This window comes from Condylura cristata, unplaced genomic scaffold, assembly GCF_000260355.1.
Source record: "Condylura cristata isolate star-nosed mole 26May11 unplaced genomic scaffold, ConCri1.0 scaffold00034, whole genome shotgun sequence".
Classification (NCBI taxonomy): Eukaryota; Metazoa; Chordata; class Mammalia; order Eulipotyphla; family Talpidae; genus Condylura; species Condylura cristata.
Window position 1 is genome coordinate 9,689,379 of NW_004567135.1, and position 27,931 is coordinate 9,717,309.

Sequence of the window (27,931 nt, forward strand, 5' to 3'; positions counted from 1 at the left end):
AAGACATAGGTTATATCATACACTCAAACTACAGAACACTCAGCAATCACTAAAAATTAATAATGGGTAAAAACCTATGCTTGCTTATAGGAAAGACTGCCCAAAATCTCTTTAAATTAAAAAAGCAGGATATAAGACATGCGACATGCATAATATGGCTGACTCCCTGGTGTTACAAAAATGTAAGATATATAAGTAAGTGTAAAAATTACTAGAAAGCATTCAAAACTGTGCTCCCAATTAAATGGTATATAGGGAAGAGCCTAGGATCTGGAATGAGATTACTTAAATTAAGTATTCATTTTGTTCTGCTTGAATTTTTTTTTTAAGATTTATTTATTTATTCGTACAGAACTGGGGTACAGGCCAGAGATGTGGAGGGTGAAAGGATTCACCAGAGACAGAGTGGGGAGCAAAACGGTCAGATCAACGAAGTACACTGCTGAGGGGAGCAGCAGGTGGGTCAGGAGAGGTCTGCCGCGCCATGTGGTCACCTCCGGGGCAGGCGGGAATCGAACTCATGCGGAAGTGGCTTTAGCTTCTTAGTGCTGTGCTTTAACCTGCTGCGCCACCAGGGAGGGCCTTCTGCTTGAATTTTTTTAACACACCATCTATTATCTTTCCAATGAAAAATACACATAATTACAGAAAGACCATCTATGAATTTTATGCATTATGGCTGTGTTTTACAGATCCAATCTTAATTAAGCATTACAATGACCCTTATGTACTTCACAGATGAAGAAATTCAATGTCATTCCTATGAAATAAAGAGGTTGTCCTGATTTGTACAGCATATTATTACTGGTGATAGTGGGTGTTTAAATTGCTTAATGTCTGACATTTCAGTATTTTTGAGTTTTTTGAACTCTTAACTACGTTGACATGGAAGGCAAGAATACTCAAGGCCAGAGAATGCTCATTTTTATCTTTGTAAGTTCCCAGAAAGTGCTATGCACATAAATGTTTAATAAGTATTTGATAAATGATACTTAAAAGCTCGTGAGTGGTTAAAAAAAAAAAACACTTTCAGAAGACATCAATAATTCTTTAAACTGGTCTTCAGCAAGTTCCCTAGGAGGTCAATTATTTCAAGTCCTTGGTACTCTCCCTCAACTCACAGTACACAAGTTTATTTTAGATATTTAGTTACATATTCAACTAAGGTAATTATCACAGCCAATCCAAACAGAAATACTAAAACAGGAAACACTACAGTACATATTCTCCTCATACATACCCCATGAGATTCAAAGTTCCCACCCAGTGTGGAAGAGTGGAGAAAAGTGAAAGGGTCTTGACACAATTTTAAAAAGACAAAAGTGTATTTAGTGTTTATATACGTATGGGCAAAGAAGATTAAGAATTAGCAAGAATTCAAATTAGACAAAGAATTAACCCAACTGTTAATTTCATAAATCATCAGTTTTGTTGCAAGATTTTTCTAAGGGCTTTCAAAGTTTATGCAGCAAGAACACAGTCTTTAAAGTGACCAGAATCGGGCAGATGCATGTAACTGAAGAATCTAAGCAAGCACATTAGCTACAGAGATTATAAACTGTGCTATTTATCTCCAATTTTGAAGAAGGAAAATATGCCAACGATTTACATTTATTTGTTTACAATTTGCAAAAAGCTACTTCATATCTATTAATTCATTTTGTTTAGTAAAGAGAAATAAACCTTCGTTTATTTAAGATCAACAAAGTTAAAATCTGTACCAGATAATTACATGGTAGCTCACAAAATCCTTACATGTAGTCCTCTGAGGTATTTTATACCCACCCCAATTTACAAGACGTGGAAGCTAGGGCTCAGAGACTACGTCATGAGGCTACAAAGATGATGACGGGCCCTCCTTGGTGGCGCAGCAGGTTAAAGCACTGCACTAAGAAGCTTAAGCCACTTTATCATGAGTTCGATCCCCGCCTGCCCCGGAGGAGATCCACATGGCCAGGCAGACCTCTCCTGACCCGCCCGCTGCTTCCCTCAGCAGTGTACTTCATCGATCTGCCTGTTCTGCTCCCCACTCTGTTTCTGGTGAATCCTCTCACTCTCTGCATCTCTGGCCTGTACCCCAGTTCTGTATGAATAAATAAATCTTTAAAAAAAAAAAAAAAAGATGATGACGTCTTCAAGCTACAAAGAACAACAGCTGAGATTTATACCCAGGTCTTTCTGGTCCTCATAAATTCATGTACTTCTTACCTCCCACTCCCCAAAATAAGGCTAGGTGAAAAAAATAAGAACTTGAACCCTAAGGTCAGTTTGTTTACATAGCAAGTAAACTATAGAACTAGCAATGTATATTCTCAAACTAAAGTAGAAAGAATAAATCTTGCAAAGTATTCTTGAAATATGACCACTGCAAAATTCACCTAAGAGCTACATTATGAGAGCTGCTCATTTATGAGAATATAAATGGAAAAATGCCCTCTTAGAATTGTTTTATAATTTTCAACTCCGGAAAACCAATTGAAAAGAAAGTTATTTTAAAATATTTAGAAAGGATTCTCCTCTCCTTAGAATTAGAAACATATAAATACACCACAACAGAAAAGCAAAAAGGCAACACTTAAAACATATCTTAAATCCTATGGAAGATCTATTTAAAAAAAAACTCCTAGAGCTAATAAAAAGTTCACCAAAATCAACAAACAGGTCAACACTTAATATACATTTCTATAGATTAGCAATCAATGTGGAAACTGAACTTTAAAACAATACTGTCTGTAATTGCCCCAAAGAAATTTTAAAACTGAAGTATACACTTTACAATAAATAGTACAGACAGGACCTGCTTGCTGTCTGATGAAAGAAACCAAAGTTCTGAACAAGAGGCAACATAACAAAAATCTGTATGGAAGGCAAGGACCCTAGGGTAACCAAGATGATCTTTAAAAAGACTTAGAAAACACCTGACATGAAAGTCTATATAGCTACAGCTGGTGTGTATACAGTGTGCTATCTTAATAGAAAAAGACACACAGATTTCTAGAACAGCATAGAGAATCAAGAAACAGACACAAGGTAGTTATTTTATAAAGATGCAAAACCAAACCCACCAGAGAACCTTTTCAACAAATAATGCTAGAACAAGTGGCCAATGGGAGGAGGGACATTGGGGGGAGGAGGGGCACCTCGATCTAAACTTATACCTTATCCAAAATTAACTCAGACAAGATCTTAAATGTAATGCACTTAAAATGTAAAATACAAAACCATAAAACTTTGAGCAAAAGCATAAGTATCTCCAGGATCTAGAGTTAAGCAAACAGACTTGATCCCAAAAAACCTGGTCTGTACTAGCAAAACAGAAAAAAGGTTAAATTGGATTTCACTAAAAAATTTACTTTTTAATGAAATATTCTATTAAGAATTTGAAAAGACAAGTTGTAGACTGAGCGAAAATTTTTGTAAATCATATATCTAACAAATGCCTATAATCTATAGTATATGAGACACTTAAAATTGAACAGTATGAAAAACTAACATTCCAATAAGAAAACAGAGAACATAGTATTTCACCAAGAGAACAGGTAGATGGAAAATAATTACATGAAAAAAATCTTGAACACCATTAACTATCAGGGAACTGCAAATTAAAACCACAATGAGATACCACCACAAAGCTAGTCAAAAATGCTTAAAAAAAAAAAAAACTAATACCAAACTTCTGGCATGACAACATGAGGAACTCTGCCAATAAGCTCTCCACTGAAACTGGTCAGAACTACTAAAAAATAAATAAATAAAAAGTCTCCAGAAATAACCCTAAAGGTAAACAATAAATGAGCAAGCACACAAATTCGGTAAGAAACACACAAATTCGGTAAGAAAAGGAAGAGTCTATCTGAATCAAGATCCTCTTCCTCCATGATCCCTTTGCAACGCAAGACACAGACACTGCACTCCAGACCTTTGCAGTCAAAACACATGGGGTTCCTATTGTTCCCAGCGTTAGGATGCAAGGTTTCTTTACAGAGAGAACAAATCAGTATTTTCTCATTGTGCCTCAGCTATCTATTGCTGAAGCTAAGTCTCATATAAGAACAGTTTAAAAGTGGGGGCTCACTTCTTACTTCCAACCCCACTTACGCAGTTTATCATGCATGGCCTACTTAGAATATTAGAGATGCAGATCAGTCTTGCTCATGTGAGGTGGTTCTTGATCAGAAGCAGCAAGCTAAAGGATATGAGGTCTCCCAAGTCTTGATGCCCCACCAAACACTCATCTCATTAAGAGAGAAATCTGTCATTATTCCCTGTCCCATATCTCTAGATGTCCTGTTTCAGAAATTTTTTGGGGAATTTTTTGGGGTAAAGAAAAGCAGATAGTATCGAATCTCTCCCCCAAAGACCTACCTTTATTTGCCCACACAAGGAGAAGAAACTGAAGCCTAAAGGCACTCTAAAGAACAGTGCAGGTTGTGGTGAAAGCCACCTGGGACACAAGTTAAACCTTGCGGAACAGTATAAGGAAATAAGATAGCTGGTAGGAGTCCTCCTGGTATCTGAAGAAAACTTATACTACCTTCAAAAACTAGTCTTTCAAAGGAACCATAATTTTATTGGATCAGTAGGTAGAGCAATGTACAGCACCACACACTGCTGGAATCAACAGCTCAACCAGCTGGTGATTAGTGAAGCTGAATAGCTGGGAAGCCAGAGAAGGAAGAAAACCCAACAAAAACATTATCATCCAGTGTAACTGCAGGCATATTTAAAACTACACCTCCCTGCGGAAAAATATGAGAGGCTGAACACTCAGGGAAGAAAACAAACTTCACTAAAGTAATCTAATCACTTGCTAAATTAACTAACAAATAACAGTAACAAACCCTGGAGGGGAGTCCCTGTACCCAGAGTTGTTACAATATATTATCTAAAATGTCCTTAACAACAAAAATGTTGAAAATGCCCATTAACCAAAAAAAAAAAAAAGTTGAAGTCATTCAAAGAAACTGGAAGATATTTTCATACACCAGAAAAAAGAAGAAAAAAAAAGGCAACAGGAAAATGTTGTACAACCAGATGTCAAACTTAGCAAAGCCTTTTAAGCAGCCACTATAACCACATCAAAGAACCATGTTTAAAGTGAGGTAAGGTATAACAATGCCCTATCAGATAAAGAATATCAATAGGAAGAAATCAGAAAAAAGAACCAAATAGAAATTATAAAGCTGAAAAGTACAATAAAATTTTTAAAAATGTTAAGTGCTCAACAAGAAAATGCAGAATAAAAATTATAGTTGAAGACAGACTGATAAGAACAAGTCAAAGAAATAAAACAATAAAAGCAACAGCAAGAAAAAGGACGAAGCAAAAAAGAGGGCATCCCTGGTAGCCTAGAGGTTAAGTCTCAGCGCTATCACCCTGTGGCCTGAATTCAATCCCCAACCTGGGAACTAACCCGCATATGGTGCAGCAGGTCTCTCCTGTCTCTCCCACTGCTAAATCCATCTGTTCTGCTCCCCTCTCTGTCTCTGGTGAATCCTCTCACACGTTAGCTCCCATACCTCTGGCCTACATCCCCAGTTCTTCTGTTTCAGAGAAAACAGCATATGCAAGTCAAGGACTGTCAGGTCTGTTCAGAAGTTGAGAGTAAGAGAACAGAATCAAGAAATACCCCATATAGAAAATTCAACATCTGTAGAAATGACTGCATGAGGAGGGTTAATGAAGATGAGAGAGAAATAGGAAGGTTCAAACCTTGTGCTTAAGCAGGATGCCATTCACTACATAAAGGGATGATAAAAAGGGAAGAAGGAAATTCAGATTGTAACGTAATTTGCTTATAAATAGAAGTATGAAGTGACAGAGATGTTCAGTTGTCACCAGGTCACAGATCTGTAACTCCAAAAAGAGAGTGAGCTGAAAACAGAAATGGGTACTATTAGTATAGAAAGTGATACTAGCATAGTTACTGGCTTAACAACAGAGGATAAAATCCTTTTTTGAAAACGAAAAGTTAAAGGAGTAAGGAAGGGCAAGGATCAAAATGAAGGGTGCAGAAAAATGTCAATTAAGCAGTAAAGCAAGAACTGGAATAGATCTCTTGACTCCCAGTCAAATGTGCTCCTTAATGGGAAAGCAATAGAAAATGTTTAATTGCCATCTCCTAGACTTTCCCTCCCCTACAAATAATAATGCATATGGTTAATATATTGCTTGTTAGTCTCAATGATACCTGTAGACAATTATGGTTTAGAAATCTAGATTACAGGAAAAGTACTTGTTTAAATCAATCCTAAGTATGTTCCACAGTGACAGGGATTCTCTTGTTTGTTTAATGCTCAAACACAAATTGCAACAAACACAGCTGACATTCAATAATGATTTATAGAATGAATAAATGTCTTTTAAGAGTTAAAATTATTTGTATCATAACTAATCACAGTTAAATTGGGCTTTCACCAAGATAGATTACAGTACAATGTGTAACCTCACCTATTTTAATTTTAGTGTTCATGTTGTCTTTAATTTTAAGAGGCAAGCTGTGGAAAACAGTACGGTGATTGAAAAACTAAAAACAGAATTACTACATGATTCAAGGTTCCATTTCTAGATATAAACTTTAAAAAATGGAAATCGGGGTCTTAAAGACATTTTTGGATTAATCCCATATTGTTCACAATAGTTAAAATGTGGAAGCAACATGTTTTGATATGACATAAACATATGTGTCTATTATCCAGCCTTAAAATGGAAGGAAATTCTGACACAAGCTACAATATGCTAAATGAAATAAGCTAATCACAAAAAAAGTAAGGTATGATTCCATTATAGGAGTTATTCATGGTAGTCAAAATCACAGAGAAAGTAGAATAATGGTTACAGGGATGGGATAGAGGAAGGAATGGAGAATATGACAGGTAAACAAATTCAACTTGCAAGATGAAAGGAGTTCAGGAGCTGAATAGGAGTGATGTTTGTACAATAGTGCTGTACATGACTGTACACTTAGTAATTACTGATAGTATATGTTAGGTATATTTTACAATTTTTTAATTGGGAAGAAAAGATAGCCCCAAATAATTACATACTGTATGGTTTTATATAGCATTCTTGAAATGACCAAAATACAGAAATGGAGAACAGATTGGTCAAGAGTTATTGAAATAGTAGGAAGTGAATATGGCTATAACATGACACCATGAAACAATCTTGGGTTAAAAGAATTGTTCTGTATCGTGATTATATTAATGTCAGTATCATGATTATAATGTTGAACTGCATATAACTGTTCAGGAATTGACCACTGGGAGAAACGAGGCAACGTGTCTAGGGATGTCTGTATTATCTAACTACTGTGTATGAGCGTACATTGATCTCAAAATGAAAACCGTAACTTTAAAAAAAAAAAAGGCAGGTAAGTCTAGCCAGAAATTCTGTGGCAAAGAGTAGATATCATGCAGATATTTTCCCAGTAAATATATCTATATACCACAAAAGCTAATAGCACCTAGGTACTAAAAATAATTTCAAAACAACTCATCAATACTTTTCACCAAGTGACAATAACCTATTACAGCACTTACAGGTTCCTTAAAAAGTTAAATATAGAACTCTACATGACTCAGCATTTCTACTTCCAGGTATATGCTCAAAAATAACTGAGGCAGAAACTCAAGAGACACTTGTACACCAATATTCATATTAGCCAAAATACATAAATAACCTAGATATTCAGACAGATGGCTGGAAAAAAAAATATAGTCTACACACCCAAAATGGAATAATACTTAGCACTACAAGGGAAATCACATACGTGATTTATGCTACAACATGAAGAAGGAATCTTGAAAACATTATGCTAAGTAAAATATGTCAGACACAAAAGGACGCTTACTATATGATTCCGCTTATATATGAGATTATCTAGAACCAGGTAAACTCACAAGGAAGGTAGAACAGAGGTCGTCAGGGCCGAGGGTGGTGTGGCAAAAATAATGGGAGGTTATCACTAACAGTTACAAAGTTTTACTGCAGTAATGGGAAATTTTTAGTATAAATACCGGTAATTATACAATATTGTTAATGTAGTTAATGCTACTGAAATATAAATGTTAAAATGCTCAAAATGGTAAACTTACATTATGTGTATCACAATAAAAAAAATGGTTAACTGCAGACATATTTAAGAATTTACTAAACTGGGTACTGTATACTTTTACTTAATATAAAGGAATTAAGTCACTTAAAACCCTATAGATGGTACCATCAGAACACCTATTTTATAGATGAAGAATACAAAAACACTAATTCAAAGGGATAGATGTTTTTGCAACACCACTGACATTACTGCCTCTGGAGACCTTTAAGAGTGTTTTTGAAAGATATTCATAATGTAATATAAGTAATATAAAAAACTGAACCCAATTCGAATCCCGCCTGCCCTGGAGGAGATCCACATGGCGAGGCAGACCTCTCCTGACCTGCCCGCTGCTCCCCTCAGCAATGTACTTCGTTGTTCTGCCTGTTCTGCTCTGGGCTCTGCCTCTGATGAAGCCTCTCACCCTCCACATCTCTGGCCTGTACCCAGTTCCATATGAATAAATAAATCTTTAAAAAATTAAAAAAAAAACTGAACCCAACACATATTTCACAATCATTTACATTGGACTCAATTCTTTATATTACTTAATGAAGAAAGACATGAGTTATCTAGATTTGTTATTTTCATTTTTTTCCAGTTGGTTGTATAATTATGAGCTAGGAATTCAGTTAGATAGTTTGCAGATTCTTTTATACTATTTCAAGATTCCCCAAAGGAATCTGTGATAATTTAGTTAATAAATAATTTCTAAGTTCTCATCTTGTAGTCCTTTCAAAAACTCTGGACTCAACTGAGACTATAAAGCTTAAGGGATATTTTGAATATGGTATCAAGTTCATCATCCAAATATAGACCAATGCCTTTTAAGTTCTTGAACAGTCACATAACTTTCCTAGACCAAGCTTCCTCCATGTCACAAGAGGAAAAATAATCATCTTTCTCAATGTTGTAGAAAGAACTGTATAGGTTACATAAAACATCTTAACCTTTAAAATAAACTCAAAAATGCAAGGAGGCAAGTGTACAACCAAGACACAAATCAAATCCTTACTTATGGATACATAATTACTTGTAGAGAGAATCATTTTTCCCTCTTTCCTTTTCAGAGGAATATTTCTCAAAAGAGTATTTATAGCTGTTGTCTCCATTCCTGAACCTCATATTCTCATTCCATCTCTCACCTTACACCTCTACAATCTGATTTCCATAATTGACAAGAACTTCTGGGCTCTTCTGGATGGCGCAAAAGGTTAAAGCACCGCTATCAGCAGCCACTGCAGCACAAGTTCTATCCCCAGCCAGGGAGCTGACCCACATGGCATGGCAGACCCCTCCTGATCCGCCCGCTGCTCCCCTCAGCAGTGTACTTCGTCAGTCAGCCTGTTCTGCTCCTCAGTCTGTCTCTGGTGAATCCTCTCACCTACCACACCTCTGGCCTATACCCCAGTTCTGTAAGCATAAATAAATCTTTAAAAAAAAAAAAAAAACTACCTTTAGAATTCATTTTTATATCCTTAACTCCAAGCATAGTCTGAAATTTGAGGAGAGGGAAGAAGGGAAGTTGGATCAGAGCTGCTACATGCAGTGAGTGCTTCCTACATTCAAAGGACATGGCTATTCCTGTGAATTGTTTCTTTAATCCTTACAACAATCCTCGGAGATCGTTAAGATTATTTTCTTCATTTTGGAAATGATGAAATTTCAGCCCGAGAGATTATGCTCACTTAAATTAACTATATTGATAAGTGGCAATCTAATCTCTGTTCTACCTAGTCTACCTAACATCCAAATCAATGATCTTACCCACAATCCCCCCCATGTTAGCAAAAACCACAAACTACTCTCAAATAAATGACAGTACATAAATGCTTAACCAAGTTTCAACACTGATACTCTCCAACCCTGTACTTTACAACAATGTTGAAAATATTAAGCAACAGTCAGGAAATGAGGAAGAACATGGAGTCTTGCTACATATCTGAGCAATAAATCAACTGATTAAAACTGGGATTCTTCCCCAAAACTCAGAACATTTCCAAATAGAATTAAAACTAATAACTGGAAAAAAAATTGATAAAACAGGGTAAGTTTCCAGTGCATGTTACTATGTGAGGGAGCAGGGCAGAGGGCAAGAGCAAGGTGGGGAGGACGCACAGGGGGGTGCGCTGTAGAAACAGCACGTGAGGGGGTGGCTCCTGCAGGTCTAATACGCAGCAATGGAAACCAATGTTTTACACTGACCTGGAATAAAACTATAAAAATACTTTTTAAAGAGCACAACTGATTACTGAAAAGGAACAACACCATGGTTTTTAAGATGTTCTGCAAGTTACAATTGTAAAGCCCTAATTGCTGTACGTACAGAGAAACATTTCACACCAAACAGCAGTTTATTCTTAAAGATTATTTTGAAGCTGTGAAGATTTGCCATACTTTACATCATTTAATGCTTTTTTTCCTAGCATTAGCAGGCCAACTTTTAAACAAAATCAGAGGGAACCTGTTCTCATTTACTACCCCACTCCACTGACCAACTTCCTGAGAAGAAACCAGACAAATAACCTTATCATCACATGAAGGAGATTTGGGGAAGAAACCAGTGAAAGCCTACCACACTACTGACCTCTTGTAACTATGAAAATACTCAACGAGAATATTCTTGTAATGATTTCCAAAGTGATAAAAAGATGCCAAGTTTGCTGAACTGCTACTTTAGAACTTTCCACTAGATACCAGCGCACTTGAGCCATTTAAAAACCATAAGCAGCATTTTGTCAAAATTCAAAGAAATGTCCATTTAAAAAAGGTGAATTTCAGAGGGCAAAATAAAAGCTCACAAATACTATAATCATCCCGGTTTTTTTTAAATTCTCAGTAAAAACCTGGAACTTGTTCTGTCACATCCCCAAAAGTACCAATTCATGTTCTAAGCCTCAAAAATAAAGCTAGGGAGACTTGAGGGTGATGCTGAACCTCCTCTGAGTTTTTAAGTTTTATGATTCCTAGTATGCTAAAGTCATCTCAAAAAATGAGATAAACTTCTATTTTAGGACCTTGAAATGTATCAACTGCATTCATGTCTCAATAAGTCACTCTATACCACCACAACATGCTGAAAAGCTAAATGGAATATGGAAGCTTAAAACTATGCAGACTAAAACACACAAATCCTAACCAATGTTCAACATCGGAAACCACATCAAATCAAGTCCCACAGGGCCTCCCTAGTGGCCTACAGGTTACATCTCAGGTTTGAGGGGCTGACCCACATGCTGCAGCAGACCTCTCCTGTCTTGACAGCTGCGCCCCTCCGCAGTGTATTTTGGTGGATCTGCCCGTTCTGCTCCTCATTCTCTCTGGTGAATCCTCTCATCCCCCCTTATCTCTGGCCTGCACCCCAGTTCTTCTACACAAAAATAAATAAAATCTTTTTTTTTAATGCCCCAAACTCAAACCACATGAGCTAAAAATCAATTCTGTGAAAAACAAGGGTATAAATAAAATGGTCTTATTGCTGTATTACAGTAACTAAAAATTTTTTTTCTGAAAGATTTATTTGTTCATACAGAACTGGGGTACAGGCCAGAGGCTCAGGGACAGTGAGAGGCTTCACCAGAGACAGAGTGGGGAGCAGAACAGGCAGATCTACAAAGTACACTGCTGAGGGAAGCAGTGGGTGGGCCAGGAGAGGTCTGCCACGCCATGTGGACACTTCCGGGACAAGCGGGAATCGAACTCATGAGGAAGTGGCTTTAGCTTCTCAATGCTGTGCTTTAACCCGCTGCGCCACCAGGGAGGCCTAAAATTATTTTAAATCCATAAAATGATCACATTTTTAACTCTTCATTAAAAACTGTAAAATCAGTTTCAAGCATGGTAAAGTAATATAATTAAGTTAATCAATTAAATATACTACATATCCTGCACTAAGCATGTTCCAGTGACTACTTCAACAATCACTAAAAATCTGTTAATGTAAATATAATGCAAATTTAACAACAAAGCTTATATAGTCAAATTATTTACTCTCTAATATTCCTATTCCGTGGAACAGGAGCCCAAATACGTGTACTAAGCAAGATAAACTAAACAGAAACAACCACTAAAGATGAAAGTACATACTTTAAGGAATAAAAAGGTAATACCCCTTCTAATCTAAGCTACCTAGAAAGCAACCACCCCAATAGTATCCTTTCATAAGTCAAATACCATCCAAAAATCAACAATGTAAGAAAACACATTAAATAAATAAATAAAATGTTCCACTCAAGTACACTTAAGAGTAAAAACTTTCGTCTTATAACTGTCCCTACCACCATAGGGTAGGCAAATTACCAACAAGTTAATCATCTCAATTTAAAACTAACTTTATTTCTTATTTTACGATAGTGGAGCTTATGTTTGCAATTAAAGTCAGAAATATTATCACCTTATGAGTTATGTACGTTTCCTGTTTGATTAGGCTCACTTAAGGTTTATTTGCTGAATTTGGTAAGGAATCAACTGAGACATTTAATCCACATAGTCCTTACTGAAAGAAAGTTTTTAAGATTTCTAGCCTTCATCAATTAGGCACCAAATAAGTTCACTACTAATACTAACTGAATGTAGTTCGTGATAAAACACAGATGCATGATGGCTCACGCGTGAACTGGTGGTACAAAGTTCATGGAATTACAACAGAGATGAAAAAATGCACAAAATGAAGAATGATGTAAAAAATAAAACACATATGCAAATAGTCATAACATGAAAAGAACTGCAAGAAAAATTGCTGAGACTTTAAAAATTAATCATGAGAAATAAATGATGGGGCCCCACCTGATGGCACAAAAGGTTAATGCGCAGCACTGTGAAGCTAGCGCAGATGCGTAAGCAAAAGTTGGATCCCTACCCTGGGAGGTGAAGTACATGGAGCAGCAGCCCTCTCTCCTGCTTCACCGCTGCTCAGCAGTGTATTTCAGTCCATCTGCCTCTTCTGCTTCCCACTCTGTCTCTGGTGAATCCTCTCACCCCAGCCACTTCTGGCCTGGCCCCAGTTGTGTAAGCATAAATAAATAAATCTTCACAAAGCATTTTATTTTTACTGTCTATAGTACAACCTAATATTCCATCCCATTAGTTTGAAAAACCTGCCAAAGATCTTAAATATGCACACAAGAATTTTTAAGAAAGAATGTTCACTGAGCATTGTTTTTAATGCCAGAATAACTGAAAGTCTAAATATCTAGCAAATAAATTTAAACTGGCTATATTCATCTATAATATACTATAACTATACAGCAGCTAATAGTGATAGCTATAATTAGTTTTAATTATATGAATTATATAAAACTTTCATTTCTGTGGGTAAAAATTATAAAATAACCATAATTTCACAGGAATCTAAAAAAAAACATGTTTTACTAAAAACAAGTAGAACAAGCAGAATATCCTTTACATCAAGTTTGAAAATATACAATACTATGATTGATTTATGAACCATCTCCTCCCTATATGTGGCTTGACATGGTAATGCTTAGTCCTCACATTTTTTACCTAGGGACTAACAAAAACAAAACCACAAAAGCTTTTAAGTAATGCCCAATTTAAATTGCTTCTTAAATCTGTCAAGATTTGTCCCTGAAAAATTGGAATTATTTCTCTTTCCAGTTTAGTTCTGTTTTACCATATTTCCATTTTTACCTTTGCTGCCAAGAAAATTCAAATCCAAATTTTATTCTTAGTCACTAAATTATATTGCCACTTGGGATAGGAGTGTTTTCCCCCTTTTCCTTTTCATTTGTATTGTATTATCCCTCTTGAGCTTTTAAGTTAACGGAAATCCTTTTTGGAATGAAAAGTAAATTAAAAGTAAGTAAATTCTAAGAAGATGAAAAGTAGGGCCCTCCCTGGTGGCACAACAGGTTAAAGCACAGCACTATGAAGCTACCGCAGCCACCTCAGGACAAATTCAATCCCAGGCCAGGGAGCTGACCCACATGGCGCAGCAGACCCCTCCTGTCTCCTGCTGCTCCCCTCAGCAGTGTACTTCAGTAAATCTGCCCGATCTGCTCCCCACTGTGTCTCTGGTGAATCCTCTCACCTCCTCCCAACTCTGACCTGTACCCCAGTTCTTGTATGCACAAGTTAACTTTAAAAAAATATATGAAAAGTAATTCCTCTGTGTCCCATTGTACTAAAATGTATTCACCACTATATTTAACCCTTGACCAAAGGGGGTCCATATACAGATAAGATTATGCATACATATGGAATTAAAGTGAACATGCTGCCACTGAAAAATAATAATTATACTTATCCCCCCGCCACCAAAAAAAAAAGCACACAAAAGAAAAGGCTTATTACATGGCCAAAATATAATAAGCTAACTGTTCTTCAAAACTAAGTTTTAGATGTTTTGTCTTCTATTAAATGGATACTGTGGGAAATATGCAAGTCCAATAAGAATATGTAATACTGTAAGCAAGTGATAAAGAAAATCCTGTTTTCTATGGTCTTCTGATTAAAAAAAAAAAACTTGATTACCCTTTCTCAGAGGTACTATCCCTGTGGCATGAAGATAATCTGACAGTTTCAGAGACTTAGCTTCCCACTCCTTCTATTTGGACAATTTCAATGTCAATTAAGCCAATTTATACTGTAACTTAGCAGGCATACACCTCCTTCTTACAAATTGTACACTTCGATACAGAAAATCACAATCACAAAGTTCATGCAAAAAAAAAAAAATTCCCAATTTGATACATTCCTTAACTTTCAAGAATGAACAGCAAATGTACTTATTAAACAGGTTAATATTTCTAAGAATTAGATCCTAGGATGGGCCCTCCCTGGTGGCACAGCAGGTTGGAGCGCTGCACTGCGAAGCTAAACTAAGCCAAATCAAGCCAAGCCATGGTCACCCAGAGTGTTTGATCCCTGCCCTAGAGGTGACCCACATGGCACAGCAGACCTCTCCTGTATCGCCCACTGCTCCTCTCAGCAGTGTACTTTTTTTCTGCCTGTTCTCCCCACTATGTGTCTGGTGAATCCCCTCGCTGCCCCTGCACCTCTAGCCTGTACCCCATTTCTGTATGCATAAATAAAATCTTAAAAAAAAAAGTCCTAGGATATCAGTTTTATCTTTTTTGGAGATAAAGGACAAGATAGGGAACATATGCCAAGATGACAACTTTATACTTCAATTTTTCAAGTTTATAATTCAAAAGACTTTTGAAAAGGTTATTTTTAACAAAGTTAAAGTACTTCACTCAGCAGTAAGTCCAAGAGAACACAATCCACTTTACGTTTTAAAAAGGCCATTTACTCACCACTTGCCATATACCAGGATTGCTATTAGATGAGAAGACATATGTATGTTCCTTACTCTCATGAAATATATGGTCTTCTGGGCGGCCAACCAAATTCTTTTAACAAGGATGACAAAATCCATAGTGCTTCCACGCCTGCTTTCACAGGCCAGATAGAGGACCTACCTAGGTGAGTACCGCTAGGGAGTCTGGCGGAGCAGACACAGAAATGTGTCCCACCTGAAGTGATACTAAATCAACTTTGTACGTACATTATCAAAACAAAACACATCTCCTACCGAGATGGAATACACTGCAATAAATGGTTAAGTACATTAGATAAACTTTAAAATGGGGTTGGGGATGGCAATGACATGAAATGCTGGACCTCACCCACGTTTGGTGGCCCCTCTGGATGACTATCTTGTCATACAAGTTTTATAATACAAAAAAGGTTGTGCTTTCTTCAACCCAGAAATTCCACTCTTAGCAAGCTACCCTAGAGTCACCAGTACGCAACAACTGTATATATAATGCACATGTACTAGATATATAAATGTGTGTGTGTATAAATGACCTAAACATCCAGTTTACAGGAACACTATTTAATTATGGTGCACCTATTTAATAAAATACTAAGGAACTACTAAGAAAAAGCTACCCATGAATACTAATTCATACTTGAGCTAAGATAGTAGCACATGCCTAGTTCCCATGTGTTATTTCTAGTCACGCCTGCAAGCATGATTCCAAGCCACAGAAGAGATGAGTGGGCTGGAGTCAGCAGTGTGGATTTTCTGAAAACTGCTCACAACAGGGCAGTCTGCAGCCTGTGTGTCCAGCAGAAACAAACACCAGCATTCCAGCACACTGAAGGAGTCACAGAATTAATAAAGTGGACATCTAGCCTACATTCAGGAGTGTCTACAACAGAACATTTACTACAAATCCTCTGAATTACAGTTGACCCCTGAACAACATGGGTTTGGACTGCACAGACCACTTATATCCTGAATCCTCATTCAATGATTTAACCAACCATGAATGGTAGCTGAACCTCTGGATGCAGAACCCATGGATATGGAGAGCCAACTACAAGTTATGTATGTCTCGTCAAAAGCATGAGGGCATGCCCCAATCCCTCAATTTGTTCAAGGATAAACTACACAAATAATAATTCATCCAGCAAAGAGCTGGCAGAGGTGATGATGTTTATGGCACAGACTGGTCACTGCTACCTAGAACATCTAGGTAATTTTCCCAAGAGTGAAAATATCTGTTCTCTTACAACTGTACTGTCCTGAATTTAGCTCTTCCAAAAACATTTTGCAAGGCTTTGATCTCAAGGAAATATAAGAATATCTCATCAATTTATCAAGTTTGCTAGAGATATTCTCTGAACTTCTGTGCTGCCATACAAGCTTTATACATACATTTTTTGACTGATGAAAACAAAAGCAGAAACCACAAGAATAAAGTGGTTAGTACTGCAGAATTTCACCTACACGGTAAGGGACAGAAATGTAACTGCAGCCAGGATATCTTTGGAAGTGATGACAACTCTAGAGGGAAAACATCTGGAATAATGCCAAAACTGTTAATGTTATCACAACTGCATACTTCTAAGGTCACCAAAATATTAGTTACTGCCATCACATTCCTCCTAGGAAAGATAAAGGAAAACAGGACAGCAACTCCTAATGCTAATGCAGTGGGTCACAGGGAAGACAGGTTCCAAAAACAAGGTTAACATGCTCAAGAAACAAGACAAAAGCAGGTGTTTAACTTTTCAGCTATCCATTTGATTCATGATCCCAAGATTTTGCAGAAAAGTTTACAAAGTGGCTAGAGAGCTCTAAGGAAAGGTTTGACATGAAGATGACTGGTGTGGGTTCATGGGCTTTTCTAACTTCTACCCCTTTGTGCAAAGTCCTCTGCCACAGCACCAGATGTAACAAAGATCCTTCTGTTTGCTGCACAGGCATTTCATCACCTAGCAGTCCTAGAGATCATTCACATTGCTCATGACTCCAGGAAAGCCATATCAGGAAGACTCAACTATGATAGCAGCTCAGTGTCCTCTAGCCTTGACCGGCAAACACCCTGAAACACAAAAATAAGGATGTGTCAGCCAGAAATTTGATTCAGTTCTTCTGAATACTGAATCCTACATGTTACAGAGGGAACTCCAGGGTAAAACTACAGGGTCCCAGTTAAAATCAAGTGCAGAATATGGAGAGCTCTTACATCCAGTGGAAAAACCTAGTGTCCTTTCAGATAAAAGTCGCTGGCACTAAGCGATACGCTTCTGAAAAAAGAATGAAGAAACTATTAGGCAAGTTTTTCATTCCATAGAGAATGTTAAATGTGTGTCATTGATGTAAAAAGTATTGAATCAAGAATGTTTATTTGCATAAAAGTCTAGCAACACTGTATTTTTAAAACTACACAAAAAAATACTGAATGACTGGTTTTGATGCCTTTTTCCCAAAACTCTACCCAAAAAAATGAATCCTAATATAAACTGAGACTTTAATTAGTAACAGTGTACCAATATCATTCTCTCAGTCTAGTAACACATTAAAGCAAGCCATTGTCAACACAGGAAGGGAAAAACTGATCTGGAAATCTTCTGTACTCTCTGCACAAATTCTGTAAGTCTAAATGTATATTAATTTTTGTTAAAAAAAATTTTTTTAATTGCATATTCATAGAGCTGGAGAGTTCTGCATCAAATTGTTAAAGTGGTCTCCATAGAGTAAGACTGGAAAGCACAGCAAAAGTAGTAATTTTTACATTAAATACCTCTGGCCAGTTTATACCTTCCACCCCAGCAGTATACTATAAGGAGAGGCTCTTGTAGCATACTTAGGGCCTGGGTCCTAAAACCAGACTGCATGGATTTAAATATCAATTCTCCCATCTACTAGATGACAAAGTTGGGTGACTTTTCTGTGCCTGTTTCCTCATCTTTAAAAAAGGAAAATAGTATGTGTACCGAAAGAGCTGCTACGGGTATTAAATATCTTAATATGCAAAGTATGAGAACAATCTAGTATACAGTGATCAATAAATGGTATTGAACATCCGCACCACCACCATCACCATCTTCAAGCATCTACTATTCCCAATTTTTTTTTTCTATTTTGATTGGTAAGACAAATCAGGAAAATGCAGTTCATCTAGTCTCTTTCCAGTGAGATACTTAATGCAGAAAACACAAGTGCACTCAAGTATCAAATAAAAGCAATCTGGGTTTTTTTTTTTTTTTAACGTATATTACAAACTAACACTTAGCAATATGACCCCATTTGTTTAAAAAATAAGAGGCAACCAACTTTTTCTGCAAGGGGTCAAACAGTAAATAACGGTACTTTAGGCTTCGTTGCCAAGTGGGTCTTGGTGACAACTGCTGAGCTCAAGCATTTGTACCACAAAAGCAACCTCAGGTAATACAGATGAATGTACACAGCTACATCTCCCCCAAAACATAATTTACAAAAACAGGCAGCTGGCAGGAGTTGGCTCACTGCTGTAAAGTTTGCCACCCCTGAATTAAGAACAAAACAAGATCAATTTCATCTTGGAAAACAAAATATTTCATACTGGACAAAGTGCAATAAATTGATACTACTGATATAAAAACTTTTATTTCTTAATTCACAAAGGCCTAAGGATAGAAAAACTCAAGCTCTTTATAGGACCTAGAATCCTACTCTCACACCTAGTGCCTCAGAGAGAACATTTGCTACTAAGTAGACCAAAGTCTAGCTAGGAACACATACTGGTAGGGAAGCAGTTATAAATGGGCGCTGAAATACATATATGCCTTTTGTATTTAAATCATCTTGAACTATTTTCAAATTTCCTAATAATCCACCACCAAGCAGCTGCTGCCATCTGTGTGGACGTCCCTCAGCATTCTTGACAGACTTGGGAGAAAGGATGAAAACATCTTAAGAACGACTAACAGCATCAGAAAGGAAATTTCTGTGAAACAAAAATTAGCGATGAAAATCCCATTTCTATGGAATGAAGTACCTATGAAATTCTAACAGCAAGAGTGAAAGGAGACATAAAGGTGGCCTGGATAAAAGGACGCGTCAAACTTCCACACTGACCAAGTCTATGAACTCCCTCCAAAACATAAAATGTCAAAATCTTTGACATTTACTGGGCAGAGTTTTGTGATCAAATGGTTCTAAATGTAATGAAGATTTCCTGTAGCGTGAAATGGTTTCTTTGGAGTTAGGGAAGAGATAAAATGGAAAAAGAAGAAGAAAAAAAATAAGACTGATGAATCCAAAAGTCTACAAATAAAAATATTAAAAGGAAAATGCACACCTGCAATGAACCCGACATACCAGGAAAGAAAGCCCCAGTTGAAGTACAAACAAAATACAGTTGGGCCATCTCAGGAATCTGTCAGGTTCTATTTTCGTAAGGTCAAAAGCAGGAGGAGGGGAGAAGCACCCACCAGTTTCCAATCTAGCCTCTTCACAGGCCCCTAAAAACTGATTTCCTGCCTTATTACCAGCAGTTTCAAAAGCAGCAAACGCCCATGGACAAAAAGTCAAACGGGGCTTGGGAAAACAGGGTCCCCAGGGTCTGGATCCCGAGTCGGCTGCCTCAAGCGCCACCTAAGAAAGGTGAGGCAACCCCCTGCCCAGGTCCCGTCAGAGGGGGGCTAAGCAGAACCCACAGGAAGCCTGGCACCAAAGAAACCCCTACAAGTGATCAAAGAGACGGCAACGAAGAAACGGAGGACAGAGGCTCTCGGGGGCGGTCAGGAGGGGCAACTGCCCGTGGAGGGGACGGCAGCCCAGGGGCTGGGGCAGGGCGGCGGCCGGGGTCGGCGGGCTCCGGTGACAGCAGCAGCCGAAAGGAGGGCGGATCCAGGCCCCTCACGCTCGGGCCCCCCGGCCTCCGCGCAGCCAGCTGTGCGGGGCAGCGGGTCCAGTCTGAAGGCCAAGCTGCGAGCTGCGGCCAGCGCGCGCTCCTCGGCCGGCGCCCGGGACACTACACTGGCCCCCTCAGCCCTCACCTCTTCCCGATCCCCGGCGCTCCCCCTTCGCCCGAGAAACGGCGCTCACACTCCGGAGACCCTCACCCGGAACTTGTTGCCGCCGCGCCGCACCTCTCCGACTCCGCGGGAAAGCACGGCTGAGGGGAGGGGGAGGAGGGGGAGCGGAGGAGGGAGGGGGCCCAGCCCGGTAGAGCCGCCGCCGCGATGCCCCGTCTGGGATCGTGCTTGCGCCGCCGCGACCGTACCGCCGCGTCTTCCCGCCCCCACTGCCGCACGTCGCCGTGACGTAGATCGCACGAGGAAGTTCGGGCCAATAAGACTACGCCTCTTGCGCAGCCGCGCTGGGCCAAACCGGAAGCTGCCCCTCAGACCGCTGTAAGACTGGATGCATCCTGGGAGTTACGGTTCAGGCGGAACTCGGCGAAAATCTTATGCTGAGCTTCTGGAGGAGAAAAAGCGCGCGGCTGGCGCTCACTTAAATCCACTTGGTTTTTTTCTCACACCGAAAAGTGAAATCGTTTAGATCTGAAGAGGCGGGGGCCTCAGCTTCGTGGAATGCTTTTCCCAGTTTCTATGGATACGGGTTTACACACCTTGGGCGGGAGCCAAAATGTAGGGATTTAGGCTCGACGGGGCGTTCGTGCCTACAGCCTGTGTCCTGCTAGGCGTCGCCTGTGAAGGCTTAGGAAATAAATCCCAAAGCGTTAGTCAGCTCAACCAAAACAATAGTGTTTGCGTTTTATTACCTTGTGGTATTGTGATTTATGCCCAAGTGCGTCCAAAAACAAGACGTGTGAGCCCACTAACTTAAAGTGCGTATAATTTAGAATGACTTTTAAAATGTGTTTAATTTGATGACAGATCAGAAACCGATTCAGCATTGAATACTTGTCTGTTTACCCAGAATGGATGATTTTCTACAACAGAGCTTTAAACAGGCTTGGTTACATACTTTTCATATATATATATATATATATATATATATATGAAATGGAAGGATAGGAGTTCGTCGGCATAAAAATGTTTTCTTCACATTGAGTTCTAGGAGGACTTAGGCGTTGCCACACCTGTCAAAAGTCATGTTGAGTAAAGGTAATTCATAAGCTTACAAGAACTCCTGGTTTGCTACCATTGCCACAAAAGAAAACAAGGTACTAGGAAAAGTTTCATATCTCATATCAATGATTCTGGGATATAATATATGAGGAGAGCCCCCCAAAATTAGAGAATTCTGCCTGGAAGTGTAAATTCTAAGAGGTGATTAAAGTTACTGAAATAATAAAAATTATGCATAAGCTGACAATACTGATATTTTAAAACTAAGGTCATCCCATTAGGCTTATGTCCTATTGATATAAGTAAAATTATTAGTACTAAGTTTACAGGAATTAATTCCTTTCAAGAAGTCGTTTACACTGAAAGTATAAATTACCCTTTTTTAAGTTTACATGAATTGTGAAAGACATAGCAATAATGATTTCTGCATTTAAAGGCAAAGATAGTTTTTGAGATTGAAATCAAGGAAGACAACCATATACTTCTTCAGCTCATCAGAAGCCGAATTCAGGTATCTTTGAAGAGCAAATATACCAACTCACATAGAACAAAAAAAAACAAGAAGAATCAGCGCTTCAGGCTTAATAAGGGACCTACTAAAAACAATTTTAAAAAGACTCTTCATAGATCTCAAATCTCTTCTGCATCCTCTCAATGATTTGGCTTTGACAAAGTGCATTACTCTAAGAAAGTTCCTATGGTAGATGCAGTGAGAAGCCTTCTCATTTTCCCACCAAGATTTAACCTTTCATTCTTTGTCACCTTCATCCCATTCCCAGGTCACTTCTTGCCAATTCCTCATTCTCACAATGATGAAATAAACCACATAATTTACTCAAAGTGCTCAAACACCATCTCAGCTAATGAAGATATTGGCACCATCCCTGACCTGAGGACATTCTAGCTGACTTCACCTATATCCCTTACCTAAAAGTCACCAGTAAATGTTCCCAAGCAAACGTTCAGATCCCTCTCCCCAACTTATTCAGTTACTGCTTCCCATGTATTGCCTTCTGATTAGCTTTCTGAAAACCAAGGGTGGTTCAGTAAATTCTGTACCCTCCACCATCAGCTGCGGATCTTCAGAACCTCTGTTCTCTCCATTCTGAGGGTGTCCTATTTCTCCACAGTAGAGTGGAGTCCTTCATCTTCTGTAGCACCGAGAAGAGTCCCTTCTGCCCCTAGTTACCAGTGACCCAACAGTGCCCTGTGGCACTGATGTAGTCATCTCTACAATTACCAGATGTTGTTCACAAAGAGAACACATCACTGAGTGAGTAACATTCATAATCCTCTTGTGCCCAGCCCAGAATGACACTACAATATGTTGCTAAAATACAATGATATTGGACTTGCTCTCAGGGAGAGACTTAGCCTCCATTGTGATATGCAAAGCAATAGCCAATAAGATTTGAAGATGTTTCTAAAGTCACAACAAATGATGGTCCAGCTTTCAAATTCTAGAGGATTTCAAAAAAATCCCCAGTGGGGCAGGGATTAAAGTCTCAGTGCTATCAAGCTATCACCAGGCACTGTGAAATTGACCCCCAGCCAGGAAGCTGACCCACATGACACAAAAGACCTCGCCTGTCTTGCCACATGCTCCCCACAGCAATGTATTTCAGTAGATCTACCTGTTCTGCTCCCCACTCTGTCTCTGGGGAATCCTCTCACCCACTCCATACTTCTGGTCTATACCTCAGTTCTTATATGCATACATAAATAAAAATCATTTTATTTTCTTAAAAATTAAATGGACATAGTTCAGATTAACAGAAGAAAATCACACAAAACTATTTTGTGTTTTTGTTACAGGACACTCCAATGTGAATTGGGTTGCCTATCTGTGGGTCTTCACCGCGCTTATGATTCAATCGTATTATGGACACACTCAAAAAGGTTAAATAATGGATTTATTTATAAGAAGAAAGGTAAACCCAGGGAAAGAGGGAGAGAAATACAAGTTAACTAGACTGTCCTACCAGTTCTGCTGACTTGGACTCCACCAACACGCTGAAAACCTATCGAGAGCCAAAACGATCAGCTGCGAACCACCAGGCCCAAGAGATCCCCAGAGCCCTCATGTTTGGTTTTATCCCATCCCGGCTGCTCAGCTCCGCCCTTACATCCCAGCATGCTTCTCCTTGGTATTGATGGGATTAGTAGTTCCAGTATCTGGAGTGGGGGCGGAGTCCATGAAACCTGTACCTGTCACATTTTTACTTGTACATAGGAGTCTTCAGAAGGAAAATGAACCCCAAATAAGCCAATTCTAAGTCTAGTAATCCAGAAGTTTATGAAAAGACATCAAAGGGAGACTGAGGCTGGAAAGCTAAGACACCAGATTTCACTGATTGGCTCCCTGAAAGTTTATGTCCTCAATTTACATAGGCAAGTTACACACACAAAAAGAATCCACTTTTTTTTTTAACTTTTTAAAATCCTTTTAAATCCACTTTTTTAATCCTCTTGACAAAGGAAAGAAAACATCAAATTAATTCTAACATTTTCAGTGAGGTAAAGGAGGTTGGAGTCTAACAAATTTAATCATTAAAGGAAAAACACTTCCTAACTTCAAAGCCCGTCATTGATCTACAGAGCTAATTCAATCAGAGGTATCTGTGTTTGGGAAGATGTAGAGACTAAAGGTTCTTTGAATCTCTTATCCTCAAAATACCCTGAGAGAGCATGTTACCTCATGCTCCCTTTCCCTACAACTTAGAGACATGAATGGTCATTTTTTTTTTTGCTTCTCACTACAGGATTCTTCACAGCAAACAAGCTAACTCCACCCTCTTGAGGTGACCCAGCCGGCAGAGTAGAACATTTTCAACAGTGCAAAAATGTAGAATTTCATTTTCTTGCTCAGCAATAGGTTGTTTTGTGCAGGTCTGTTTTGATGTCCACTCTGGTGATAAGAATAACCTTCTGTGTGATGGATGATCCTATATACACATGTCAAACTGCTATGTTGTACCCTTAACTTACACAAAGTTAAATTCAATTCTATGTCAATAAAAATGAGATGAAAAATGTTTTTTTCCTGATATGAGCAGGGTGTCTTTTACATGGGGAATTTTACAACCTACTTTTAGGTAGAATGGGAGAGGGCGGTGAGTCCTTCCTGCATCTGCAGTTTTTCAAATTACTTCTTGTCTTCACCAACTCAAAATAATCCATATGTCAAAGGGGCCTACTTGGGGGTAAGATGCTCTGAACCCCTCCAGTGTAAAATAGTTCAATGTAGTCAGCTAGTTGTACTTTAAAGCACTGAGTGAGATTCAATGGTGTTAGCTGCTTTGAAAATGATCTAGTAATCTCTCTGTCAAAATTAGAAGGAAATACAGAAATATCTATATTCTGGCTAGTTACAATTAAACTGATATCAAATAAATACATTGATTTTTTAAAATCACATTAATCATGGATTTGAACGTTTCCACAAGTCCACCGTAAGCAAAAAAAAAAAAAAATGCTAAATTTGTGCTACACCTTAGTCATGTTTAAAACTGAGGACAAGAGCAGAATAAACATTCTCATAATTACCTAAAATGCATTAGCAATTCCTCAAACACAGATTAGGTAACATAGCCCCAGGGAATAAGCATAAGCCTGAGAACATCATAACCAGCTAAGCTGCTCACTGACTCACTGTTTCTCTGTCCTGTGGCCTGGGCATTACTTCTTGTCTTCACTAATAAAACTAACATGTTTGCCAATACATTTTTTAAATGGGAACACATGAAACATACAATGTGTTATTAATGTGTTTGTGACAGGAAAGGGTCGATGGGAAAGGGTAGAAAATAGATCTGGGGGACCTCCCTGGTGTCCCAAAGGGTTAAAGCACAGCACTCTGAAGCTAGACACCTCTGCTTGGCCACAAGTGGATCCCCAGCCAGGGAGATGACCCACATGGCGTGGCAGACCTCTCCTGTGCCACCTGCTGCTCCCCTCAGCAGTGTATTTCAGTCAATCTTCCTGTTCTGCTCCCCACTCTGTCTCTGATGAATCCTCTCACCACCCCTGCACCTCTACCCTGTACTCACTCCAGTTCTGTATGCATAATTAAATAAATCTTAAAAAAAAAAAACTACAATGAGTTTGCAAGTGAAAGATCTCTTGTAGCTAGTACTATTGTTTCCCTTAGGTATATAGCTAGATGTGGGATTGCTGGATCATGTGCTGGTTCTAGTTTTAATTTCTTTAGGGGCCACCATACTGTTTTCCATAGTGACTGCACCAAATTACAATCACATGAACAGTGTACAGGGTTCCCTTTTTTCCATATCCTTGACAGCAAATGTTGTCACTTGTTTATTGTATAATAATCATCCCCAAAGAGTTAAGGTTTTATCTTCTTGTGCTAATGATTTGTACTTCCCTAAAAACTAATGATATTGAGCTTTTCATATACTTTGTATATTTGAATGTGTTTTGTTTTTTTGGGGGGGAAATGGTTGTTTGGGTACTTTGTCCATGTTTTAATGTTTTTTTTTTTCTCTTGAGCTGTATAATTCCTCTTCTATTTCTTACACTGCACACTGGGATATGTGTTTAAATGTATTTTCCCGTTCCATAGGGTACTTTCTCATTTTACTGATGGTTTCATTTCTTGAGCAGACTTTCTAGTTTGATATAGTCCCACTTGTTTATTTTTGCCTTTGTTTTTGCTGACACATCTAACAGTTCATTAAGACTGCTGTCAAAGACTTTATTTCCTAAGTTTTCTCATAGTAGTTTTTTTTGTTTTCAGGTCTTCAAGTTAACCCATTTTGAGTTGATATTTTGTTTATGTTATAAAATAGTAGTCTAGTTTCATTCTTTTGCATGTGGATATCCAGTTTTCCTAGCATTGTTTATTAAAAAGGCTGATAGTCCTTTTCCCCATTGTATATTATATCATTGACTCCTTTGTCATAAATTAACTAATCATATATGCCTGGGTTATCTATTCTGTCCATTGACCTATGTGTCAGCTTTTACACCAACACCATACTGGCTTTATATACAATAGCTTTGTAATGTTTGAAATCGGGAATATGATGCTGTCAATGTCATGCTTTGGCTATTTAGTGCCTTTTGTGGTTTCTATAAAAAATGCTATTAGAGTTTTGATAGCTATTAAATTGAATTTGTAGATTACTTTGGGTAGTATGCATATTCTAATAATGTTACTTCCTCTAGTCTATGAACATAGAATATGTTTCTAATTATTTGTGTCTTCTTTTATTTATGTCTTCATATCATCTTTGCATATACTGCTCACTTCCTTGGTAAATTTATTCCTAAATATATTATTCTTTTTGATACTATTATAATTTTATTCCTAAATATATTATTCTTTTTGATACTATTACAAATGAGATACTATTATAAATACTATTTATTATAAATAGTATTATAAATACTATTATAAATTATCAATGTAAAAGAACACAACAGATTTTTATACACTGATGTTCTATCCTGAAAATTTACTGTATTTGTTGATAGGTTCTGTAGATTTTTCGTAGACAATATAGAGAGTAGTAAAGTTCAATGTTCAGAAGCTACAAATACTTGGGGGAACCCAGGAAATAGAGGTGAAAATCAATGAAGACAAAAGTAACTTCATAAGTAATACAACAACACCTGTTGGTTAAAAATCTGTCAGCTTGTTATTAACAAAAGAACTCAAGCTAGCATCTGTTCTCTTCAGCTATTGAAGCAATCACCCACACAGAAACTGTGAGTGAAAAGAAAGACCATTTGTTGTGCTAAACTTTAAAGCCCATAATATCAAGAGGTTTATTAACCTTGAAATATCTTGATATGCACCTCTACACTCAGGTGCTTAGTCAGAGTAATTCAATAAGAATTCTCTCATCAAGTTACTCTGGATGAATTCCTGAGGCCTTGGGGTGGAAATTTGGTGAAGTGACAATTTGAAGAAATAAGTTCCAAGAACTGGCAGGCGTTTACCATGGAGGAAACAAGACTGTCTAGAGTTGAACTGCAGTGGATGTAACCCAAAAGTCACTGAGGGTGAGACTGTGGGATTGGGTTTGTTTTCATAGCTTTGCTTCTGATCTTATTTCCTTTTTTCTTTTTTTAAGATTTATTTACTTATGCATACAAAAGCTGGAGTACAGGCCAGAGGTGGGGTGGGGGTGGGGGGTGGAGGATTCACCAGAGACAGAGTGGGGAGCAGAACAGGCAAATTGAAGGAAACATACTGCTGAGGGGAGCAGAGGGGGGTGGGCAGGAGAGGTCTGCTGCGCCATGGGGGTCAGCTCCCTGGGCAGGGATCTAACTCGAGCTTCATAGTGTTGTGTTTTAATCCTTGTGCCACCAGGGAGGCCTCTTTTCTCTTTTGTGTTGCTTTAAGCTAGAAATAAAAAAAAAACTCGCCAGGAAAGCTGGCTCTGACAATAAGACATAATTTCTACAGAAAAAGCATCCAGATGGTGGAAAGGCTCCCTCATTTGAACATTCTCTCTGTTTAATATCGATAAT

The 27,931-nt window shown here is 38.2% G+C and overlaps 1 protein-coding gene and 1 pseudogene across 2 annotated transcripts in view; one reads left to right on the plus strand and one right to left on the minus strand.

Moving 5' to 3' along the window:
- Positions 1-20,618, minus strand: part of ADIPOR2 (adiponectin receptor 2) — a 45,366-nt gene extending 24,748 nt beyond the window's left edge. The window contains exon 1 of one of the 2 annotated variants that reach the window (XM_012732554.1): positions 20,462-20,618. The gene's annotated coding sequence lies outside the window, so the exon portion shown is untranslated. The other variant, XM_012732555.1, reaches the window with a different exon arrangement.
- Positions 16,473-17,101, plus strand: LOC101631847 (annotated as a pseudogene).
- Positions 20,619-27,931: the final 7,313 nt, after the last annotated feature.